Raw genomic sequence first — 9,877 nt, forward strand, 5'->3', positions numbered from 1 at the left:
TCAGAATGGACCATCCTGGATATATTCTATGATGGTTTATCTGAGCTATCAAAGATGTCACTGGACACTTCTGCAGGTGGCTCCATTCACCTAAAGAAAACGCCTGCAGAAGCTCAAGAACTCATTAACATGGTTGCTAATAACCAGTTCATGTACACTTCTGAAAGGAATCCTGTGAATAATGGGACGCCTATGAAGAAGGGAGTTCTTGAAGTTGATACTCTGAATGCCATATTGGCTCAGAACAAAATATTGACTCAGCAAGTCAATATGATTTCTCAGAGTCTGAATGGAATGCAAGCTGCATCCAACAGTACTCAAGAAGCTTCTTATGAAGAAGAAGCTTATGATCCTGAGAACCCTGCAATAGCAGAGGTGAATTACTTAGGTGAACCTTATGGAAACACCTATAACTCATCATGGAGAAATCATCCAAATTTCTCATGGAAGGATCAAAAGCCTCAACAAGGCTTTAATAATGGTGGAAGGAACAGGTTTAGCAACAGCAAACCTTTCCCATCATCCACTCAGCAACAGACAGAGAACTCTGAACAAAATACTTCTAATCTGGCAAACTTAGTCTCTGATCTGTCTAAGGCCACTGTGAGCTTCATGAATGAAACAAGGTCTTCCATTAGAAATTTGGAAGCACGAGTGGGCCAGCTGAGTAAAAGGATCACTGAAATCCCTCCCAGTACTCTCCCAAGCAATACAGAAGAGAATCTAAAAGGAGAGTGCAAGGCCATTGACATAAGCAAAATGGCCGAACCCAATGAGGGAGAGGAGGACGTAAATCCCAAGGAGGAAGACCTCCTGGGACGTCCAGTGATCAATAAGGAGCTTCCCTCTGAGGAACCAAAGGACTCTGAGGCTCATCTAGAGACCATAGAGATTCCATTGAACCTCCTTATGCCCTTCATGAGCTCTGATGAGTATTCCTCTTCTGAAGAGAATGAGGATGTTACTGAAGAGCAAACTGCCAAGTTTCTTGGTGCAATCATGAAGCTAAATGCCAAATTATTTGGCATTGATACTTGGGAAGTTGAACCTCCCTTGTTCATCAATGAACTAAGTGATCTGGATCAACTGACATTGCCTCAGAAGAGACAGGATCCTGGAAAGTTCATAATACCCTGTACCATAGGCACCATGATCTTTAAGGCTCTGTGTGACCTTGGTTCAGGAATAAACCTCATGCCCCTCTCTGTAATAGAGAAACTGGGAATCTATGGGGTGCAAGCTGCTAGAATCTCATTAGAGATGGCAGACAACTCAAGAAAACAGGCTTATGGACAAGTAGAGGATGTGCTAGTAAAGGTTGAGGGCCTTTACATCCCTACTGATTTCATAGTCCTGGATACTGGAAAGGAAGAGGATGAATCCATCATCCTAGGAAGACCTTTCCTGGCCACAGCAAAAGCTGTGATTGATGTTGACAAAGGTGAAATAGTCCTTCAATAGAATGAGGACTCCCTTGTGTTTAAAACTCAAGGATCTCCCTCTGCAACCATGGAGAGGAAGCAGAAAAAGCTTCTCTCAAAGCAGAGTCAACCAGAGCCCCCACAGTCAAACTCTAAGTTTGGTGTTGGGAGGCCACAACCAAACTCTAAGTTTGGTGTTGAACTCCCATATCCAAACTCTAAGTTTGGTGTTGGAGAGTCTCAACAAAGCTCTGCACATCTGTGAGGCTCCATGAGAGCCCACTGTCAAGCTATTGACATTAAAGAAGCGCTTGTTGGGAGGCAACCCAATTTTTATTTATCTAACTATATTTTTCTTAGTTATATGTCTTTGTAAGTTCATGATCATGTGGAGTCACAAAATAAATATAAAAATTGAAAACGGAATCAAAAACAGCAGAAGAAAAATCACACCCTGGAGGAGCATCTGTCTGGCGTTCAGCGCCAGAACAGAGCATGGTGCTGGCGCTGAACGCCCAAAATGGGCAGCTTCTAGGCGCTGAACGCCAGAACAGGCATGGTTCTGGCGTTCAACGCCAGAAATGGCACACAAATGGGCGTTGAACGCCCAAAATGGCCACCAGCCTGGCGCTGAACGCCCAGAGTTGGGTACAAAGGCATTTTTACACGCCTAATGGGTGCAGGGATGTAAATCCTTGAACACCTCAGGATCTGTGGACCCCACAGGATCTCCACCTACCTCCACTTACTTCTTCTCACCACTCTCTTTCACACAATCAGCTCAAACTCTCTTCCCCATCACCTCTTCACCACTCACATCCATCCACTCTTCCCCATAAACCTACCTCATAAACTCCACCTACCTTCAAAATTCAAAACCAATTTCCCACCCAAACCCACCCATATGGCCGAACCTTAACCCCCCCTCCCTTCCCTATATAAATACCTCCATTCTTCATCAAATTCACACAACACACCCCTCTACACTCCTCTTGGCCGAAACCACATCTCCCTCTCCCTCTCCATATTTCTTCTTCTTCTTCTTTTATTCTTTTGTTTATTGCTCGAGGGCGAGCAATATTCTAAGTTTGGTGTGGTAAAAGCATAGTTTATTTTGTTTTTCCATTACCATTGATGGCATCTAAGACCGGAGAATCCTCTAGAAGAGGGAAAGGGAAGATAAAAGCTTCCACATCCGAGTCATGGGAGATGGAAAGGTTCATCTCCAAAGCCCATCAAGACCACTTCTATGATGTTGTGGCCAAGAAGAAGGTGATCCCTGAGGTCCCTTTCAAACTCAAAAGAAATGAGTATCCGGAGATCCGACATGAAATTCAAAGAAGAGGTTGGGAAGTTCTAACAAATCCCATCCAACAAGTCGGCATCCTAATGGTTCAAGAGTTCTATGCTAATGCATGGATCACCAAGAACCATGATCAAAGTAAGAACCCGGATCCAAAGAACTATGTTACAATGGTTCGGGAGAAATACTTAGATTTTAGTCTGGAGAATGTGAGGTTGGCGTTCAACTTGCCCATGATGCAAGGAGATGAACGCCCCTACACTAGAAGGGTCAACTTTAATCAAAGGTTGGACCAAGTCCTTATGGACATATGCGTGGAAGGAGCTCAATGGAAGATTGACTCCAAAGGCAAGCCGGTTCAACTAAGAAGATTGGACCTCAAGCCTATAGCTAGAGGATGGTTGGAGTTCATTCAATGCTCAATCATTCTCACTAGCAACCGGTTTGAAGTTACTGTAGACCGGGCCATCATGATCCATAGCATCATGATTGAAGAAGAGGTGGAAGTTCATGAGATTATACCTCAAGAACTCTACAAGGTGGCTGACAAGTCCTCCACTATGGCAAGGTTAGCCTTTCCTCACCTCATCTGCCACCTATGCAATTCGGTTGGGATTGACATAGAGGGATATATCCTCATCAAAGAGGACAAGCCCATCACTAAGAAAAAGATGGAGCAAGCAAGAGAGCCCACTCATGGAGCTCAAGAGGCGTATGAAGCTCATCACCATGAGATTCCGGAAATGCCTCAAATGCACTTTCCTCCACAAAACTATTGGGAGCAAATCAACACCTCCCTAGGAGAATTGAGTTCCAATATGGGACAACTAAGGGTGGAACATCAAGAGCACTCCATCATGCTTCATGAAATAAGAGAAGATCAAAAAGCAATGAGGGAGGAGCAACAAAGACAAGGAAGAGACATAGAAGAGCTCAAGGACATCATTGGTTCCTCAAGAAGGAAACGCCACCATCACTAAGGTGGATTCATTCCTTGTTCTTGTTTCTTCTGTTTTCATTTTCTATGTTATGTGCTTATCTATGTTTGTGTCTTCATTACATGATCATTAGTAGTTAGTAACGTTGTCTTAAAGCTATGAATGTCCTATGAATCCATCACCTCTCTTAAATGAAAAATGTTTTAATTCAAAAGAACAAGAAGTACATGAGTTTCGAATTCATCCTTGAACTTAGCTTAATTATATTGATGTGGTGACAATGCTTCTTGTTTTCTGAATGTATGCTTGAACAGTGCATATGTCTTTTGAAGTTGTTGTTTAAGAATGTTAAATATGTTGGCTCTTGAAAGAATGATGACTAGGAGACATGTTATTTGATAATCTGAAAAATCATAAAAATGATTCTTGAAGCAAGAAAAAGCAGCAAAGAACAAAGACTTGCAGAAAAAAAAATATAGGCGAGAAAAAAAATAATAATAATAGAAAGAAAAGCAAGCAGAAAAAGCCAAAAGCTCTTAAAACCAAGAGGCAAGAGCAAAAAGCCAATAACCCTTAAAACCAAAAGGCAAGGGCAATAAAAAGGATCCCAAGGCTTTGAGCATCAGTGGATAGGAGGGCCTAAAGGAATAAAATCCCGGTCTAAGCGGCTAAACCAAGCTGTCCCTAACCATGTGCTTGTGGCGTGTAGGTGTCAAGTGAAAACTTGAGACTAAGCGGTTAAAGTCAAGGTCCAAAGCAAAAAAAAGAGTGTGCTTAAGAACCCTGGACACCTCTAATTGGGGATTCTAGCAAAGCTGAGTCACAATCTGAAAAGGTTCACCCAATTATGTGTCTGTGGCATTTATGTATCCGGTGGTAATACTGGAAAACAAAGTGCTTAGGGCCACGGCCAAGACTCATAAAGAAGCTGTGTTCAAGAATCATCATGCTAAACTAGGAGAGTCAATAACACTATCTGAACCCTGAGTTCCTATAGATGCCAATCATTCTGAACCTCAATGGATAAAGTGAGATGCCAAAACTATTCAAGAGGCAAAAAGTTATAAGTCCCGCTCATATGATTGAAGCTATGTTTCATTGATAGTTTGGAATTTATAGTATATTCTCTTCTTTTTATCCTATTTGATTTTCAGTTGCTTGGGGACAAGCAACAATTTAAGTTTGGTGTTGTGATGAGCGGATAATTTATACGCTTTTTGACATTGTTTTTAGTATGTTTTTAGTAGGATCTAGTTATTTTTAGGGATGTTTTCATTTGTTTTTATGTTAAATTCACATTTCTGGACTTTACTATGAGTTTGTGTGTTTTTCTGTGATTTCAGGTATTTTCTGGCTGAAATTGAGGGACTTGAGCAAAAATCAGATTCAGAGGTTGAAGAAGGACTGCTGATGCTGTTGGATTCTGACCTCCCTGCACTCAAAGTGGATTTTCTGGAGCTACAGAACTCGAAATGGCGCGCTTCCAATTGCGTTGGAACGTAGACTTCCAGGGATTTCCATCAATATATAATAATCCATACTTTGGCCAAGAATAGACGACGTAAACTGGCGTTCAACTCCAGCCTTCTGCCCAAATCTGGCGTCCAGCGCCAGAAAAGGATCCAAAACCAGAGTTGAACGCCAGAAATGGATCAAAACCTGGCGTTCAACTCCACAAATGGCCTCTGCACGTGCAACACTTAAAGCCTAGCCCAAGCACACACCAAGTGGGCCCCGGAAGTGGATTTATGCATCAATTACTTACTCATGTAAACCCTAGTAGCTAGTTTATTATAAATAGGACCTTTTACTATTGTATTAGGTATCTTTGATCAGTTGTATGCTATCTTAGATCACGTTTGAGGGCTGGCCATCTCGGCCATGCCTGGACCTTTCACTTATGTATTTTCAACGGTAGAGTTTCTACACTCCATAGCTTAAGGTGTGGAGCTCTGTTGTTCCTCAAAGATTAATGCAAAGTACTACTGTTTTCTATTCAATTCATCTTATTTCGCTTCTAAGATATCCATTCGCACCCAAGAACGTGATGAAGGTGATGATTATGTGTGACGCTCATCACCATTCTCCCCTATGAACACGTGCCTGACAAACACTTCCGTTCTACATGAAATAAGCTAGAATGAATATCTCTTAGATCTCCTAACCAGAATCTTCGTGGTGTAAGCTAGAATGATGGCAGCATTCAAGAGAATCCGGAAGGTCTAAACCTTGTCTGTGGTATTCCGAGTAGGATTCAATGATTGAATGACTGTGACGAGCTCCTAACTCGCGATTGCAGGGCATTAGTGACAGACGCAAAAGGATAGTAAATCCTATTCCAGCATGATCGAGAACTGACAGATGAATAGCCGTGCCGTGACAGGGTGCGTGAGCATATTATTCACTGAGAGGATAAGATGAAGCCGTTGGCAAGGGTGATGCCTCCAGACGATTAGCCGTGCCGTGACAGGGCATTGGATCATTTTCCCGAGAGATGACCGAAAGTAGCCATTGACAGTGGTGATGTATCACATAAAGCCAGCCATGGAAAGGAGTAAGACTGATTGGATGAATATGGCAGGAAAGCAGAGGTTCAGAGGAACGAAAAGCATCTCCATTCGCTTATCTGAAATTCCTACCAATGATTTACGTAAGTACCTCTATCCCTATTCTATTATCTATTATTCGAAAACATCATTATCAATTTATATCTGCCTGACTGAGATTTGCAAGGTGACCATAGTTTGCTTCATACCAACAATCTCTGTGGGATTCGACCCTTACTCACGTAAGGTATTACTTGGACGACCCAGTGCACTTGCTGGTCAGTTGTATCGAAGTTGTGACAAATTATGAATGTGTAATCACGATTACGCGTACCAAGTTGCTCACGTGCCAGGAATAGTTTGAGCCTGGATATCACAATTTCGTGCACCAAGTTTTTGGCGCCGTTGCCAGGGATTGTTCGAGTTTAGACAACTGACGGTTCATCTTGTTGCTCAGATTAGGTAATTTTCTTTTTGTTTTATTTTCAAAAATATTTCTAAAATTTTCTCATCTGTTTTCGAAAAAAAAATTAAAATTGTTTTCAAAAAAAATTTTATTCAAAATTTTTAAGAATGAATTCTAGTGTTTCATCAAGCATGTTGAAGCCTGGCTGGCTGTAAAGCCATGTCTATTCCTTTGGGAATGAGTATGTCAGGCATGTCATATCTGAATTACATGCTAAAGCTTGGCTGGCCATTGGCCATGTCTAGTGTTTTGGACCGGAGCTTTCATTGAAAGCTTGGCTGGCTAGTGAGCCATGTCTAATTCCTGGACTGAAGCTTTAGACTAAGAATGCAAGATTCCTGGAATTCATATTAAAAATTTTGGAATCCTTATTTTTCTTTTTCATATAATTTTCGAAAAAATCCAAAAAAATTAGAAAATCATAAAAATCAAAATATTTTTCTGTTTCTTGTTTGAGTCTTGAGTCATGTTATAAGTTTGGTGTCAATTGCATGTGCATCTTGCATTTTTCGAAAATTTCATGCATTCATAGTGTTCTTCATGATCTTCAAGTTGTTCTTGGTAAGTCTTCTTGTTTGATCTTGATAATTTTTTGTTTTGTGTTGTATGTGTTTTCATATGCATTCTTGAATTCTTAGTGCGTAAGCGTTAAAGAATTCTAAGTTTGGTGTCTTACATGTTTTCTTTGCATTAAAAATTTTTCAAAATTGTGTCTATGATGTTCATCTTGACATTCATAGTGTTCTTGGTGTTCATCTTGACATTCATAGCATTCTTGCATGCATTCATTGTTTTGATCTAAAAATTTCATGCATTGCATCTTTTTAGTGTTTTCTCTTGCATAAAAAATTCAAAAATCAAAAAAATATCTTTCCCTTTTTCTCTCATCAAATTCAAAATTTGGATTGACTTTTTCAAAAATTTTTAAAATCAATTATTTCTCATGAGTCAAATCAAATTTTCAATTTGAAAATCTTATCTTTTTCAAAATCTTTTTCAAAAATCAAATCTTTTTCAAAATTCTTAGTTATTTTCGAAAATTCCAAAAATTTTTTCAAAAATCTTTTTCTTATTTTTATACCAAATTTTCGAAAATAACATAATCAATTAATGTTTTGATTCAAAAATTTGAAGTTTGTTACTTGCTTGTTAAGAAAGATTCAAACTTTAAGTTCTAGAATCATATCTTGTGATTTCTTGTGAATCAAGTCATTAATTGAGATTTTAAAATCAAATCTTTTTCAAAATTATTTCTAAAATATCTTCTTATCTTATCTCTTTCAAAAATATCTTTTCAAAATATCTTTTCTAACTTCCTAACTTCTTATCTTTTCAAAATTTGTTTCAACTAACTAACTAACTTTTTGTTTGTTTCTTAACTTTTTCAAAACCACCTAACTAACTCTCTCTCTCTAATTTTCAAAATATCTTCCCTCTTTTTCAAAAATTTCTTTTTAATTAACTAATTATTCTTATTTTTATTTTAATTTCAAAAAAATGTTCGAAAATTACTAACATTTTTCAAAAGCCATTTTCGAAAATCACTAACTCTTTTTCAAAATATTTTCGAAAATTCTCCCTCTCCCATCCTATTCTAATTAATTATTCATCTACTAACATCTCATCTCACATCTCTGCCATCCTCACAGTTGTGTTTCTTTCTTTACATCACACTCTTTGTCTCCCTCTTCTTCCACTCACAAGGGATCCCTATACTGTGGTATAAAGGATCTCTATTATTATTATTTTTTCTGTGCCTCTTCTTCGTCATATGAGCAGGAGCAAGGATAAGAACATTCTTGTGGAAGCAGATCCAGAACCTGAAAGGACTCTGAAAGAAATAAGAGAAGCTAAAATACAACAATCCAGAGATAACCTTTCAGAAATTTTCGAACAGGAAGAGGAGATGCAGCCGAAAATAACAATAATGTAAGGAAGATGCTTGGTGACTTTACTGCACCTAATTCCAATTTACATGGAAGAAGCATCTCCATTCCTGCCATTGGAGCAAACAACTTTGAGCTGAAACCTCAATTAGTTTCTCTGATGCAGCAGAACTGCAAGTTTCATGGACTTCCATCTGAAGATCCTTTTCAGTTCTTAACTGAATTCTTGCAGATATGTGATACTGTTAAGACTAATGGATAGATCCTGAAGTCTACAGCTCATGCTTTTCCCTTTTGCTGTAAGAGACAGAGCTAGATTATGGTTGGATTCTCAACCCAAAGACAGCCTGAACTCTTGGGATAAGCTGGTCACGGCTTTCTTAGCCAAGTACTTTCCTCCTCAAAAGCTGAGCAAGCTTAGAGCTGATGTTCAAACCTTCAGACAGAAAGAAGGTGAATCCCTCTATGAAGCTTGGGAAAGATACAACAGTTGACCAAAAAGTGTCCTTCTGACATGCTTTCAGAATGGACCATCCTGGATATATTCTATGATGGTTTATCTGAGCTATCAAAGATGTCACTGGACACTTCTGCAGGTGGCTCCATTCACCTAAAGAAAACGCCTGCAGAAGCTCAAGAACTCATTACATGGTTGCTAATAACCAGTTCATGTACACTTCTGAAAGGAATCCTGTGAATAATGGGACGCCTATGAAGAAGGGAGTTCTTGAAGTTGATACTCTGAATGCCATATTGGCTCAGAACAAAATATTGACTCAGCAAGTCAATATGATTCTCAGAGTCTGAATGGAATGCAAGCTGCATCCAACAGTACTCAAGAGCTTTTATGAAGAAGAAGCTTATGATCCTGAGAACCCTGCAATAGCAGAGGTGAATTACTTAGGTGAACCTTATGGAAAACCTATAACTCATCATGGAGAAATCATCCAAATTTCTCATGGAAGGATCAAAAGCCTCAACAAGGCTTTAATAATGGTGGAAGAAACAGGTTTAGCAAAGCAAGCCTTTTCCATCATCCACTCAGCAACAGACAGAGAACTCTGAACAAAATGCTTCTAATTGGCAAATTAGTCTCTGATCTATCAAGGCCACTGTAGCTTCATGAATGAAACAAGGTCTTCCATTAGAAATTTGGAAGCACAAGTGGGCCAGCTGAGTAAAAGGATCACTGAAATCCCTCCCAGTACTCTCCCAAGCAATACAGAAGAGAATCCAAAAGGAGAGTGCAAGGCCATTACATAAGCAAAATGGCCGAACCCAATGAGGGAGAGGAGGACGTAATCCCAAGGAGGAAGA

At 39.4% G+C, this 9,877-nt stretch overlaps 1 non-coding gene across 1 annotated transcript; it reads right to left on the reverse strand.

Moving 5' to 3' along the window:
* Nucleotides 1-8,973: 8,973 nt before the first annotated feature.
* Nucleotides 8,974-9,080, reverse strand: LOC112774517 (small nucleolar RNA R71). The gene has a single exon (XR_003189004.1). It is a non-coding gene; the product is annotated as a small nucleolar RNA R71 (small nucleolar RNA).
* Nucleotides 9,081-9,877: the final 797 nt, after the last annotated feature.

The sequence above is a fragment of the Arachis hypogaea genome, chromosome 18 (genome assembly GCF_003086295.3).
Source record: "Arachis hypogaea cultivar Tifrunner chromosome 18, arahy.Tifrunner.gnm2.J5K5, whole genome shotgun sequence".
NCBI classification, from domain to species: domain Eukaryota; kingdom Viridiplantae; phylum Streptophyta; class Magnoliopsida; order Fabales; family Fabaceae; genus Arachis; species Arachis hypogaea.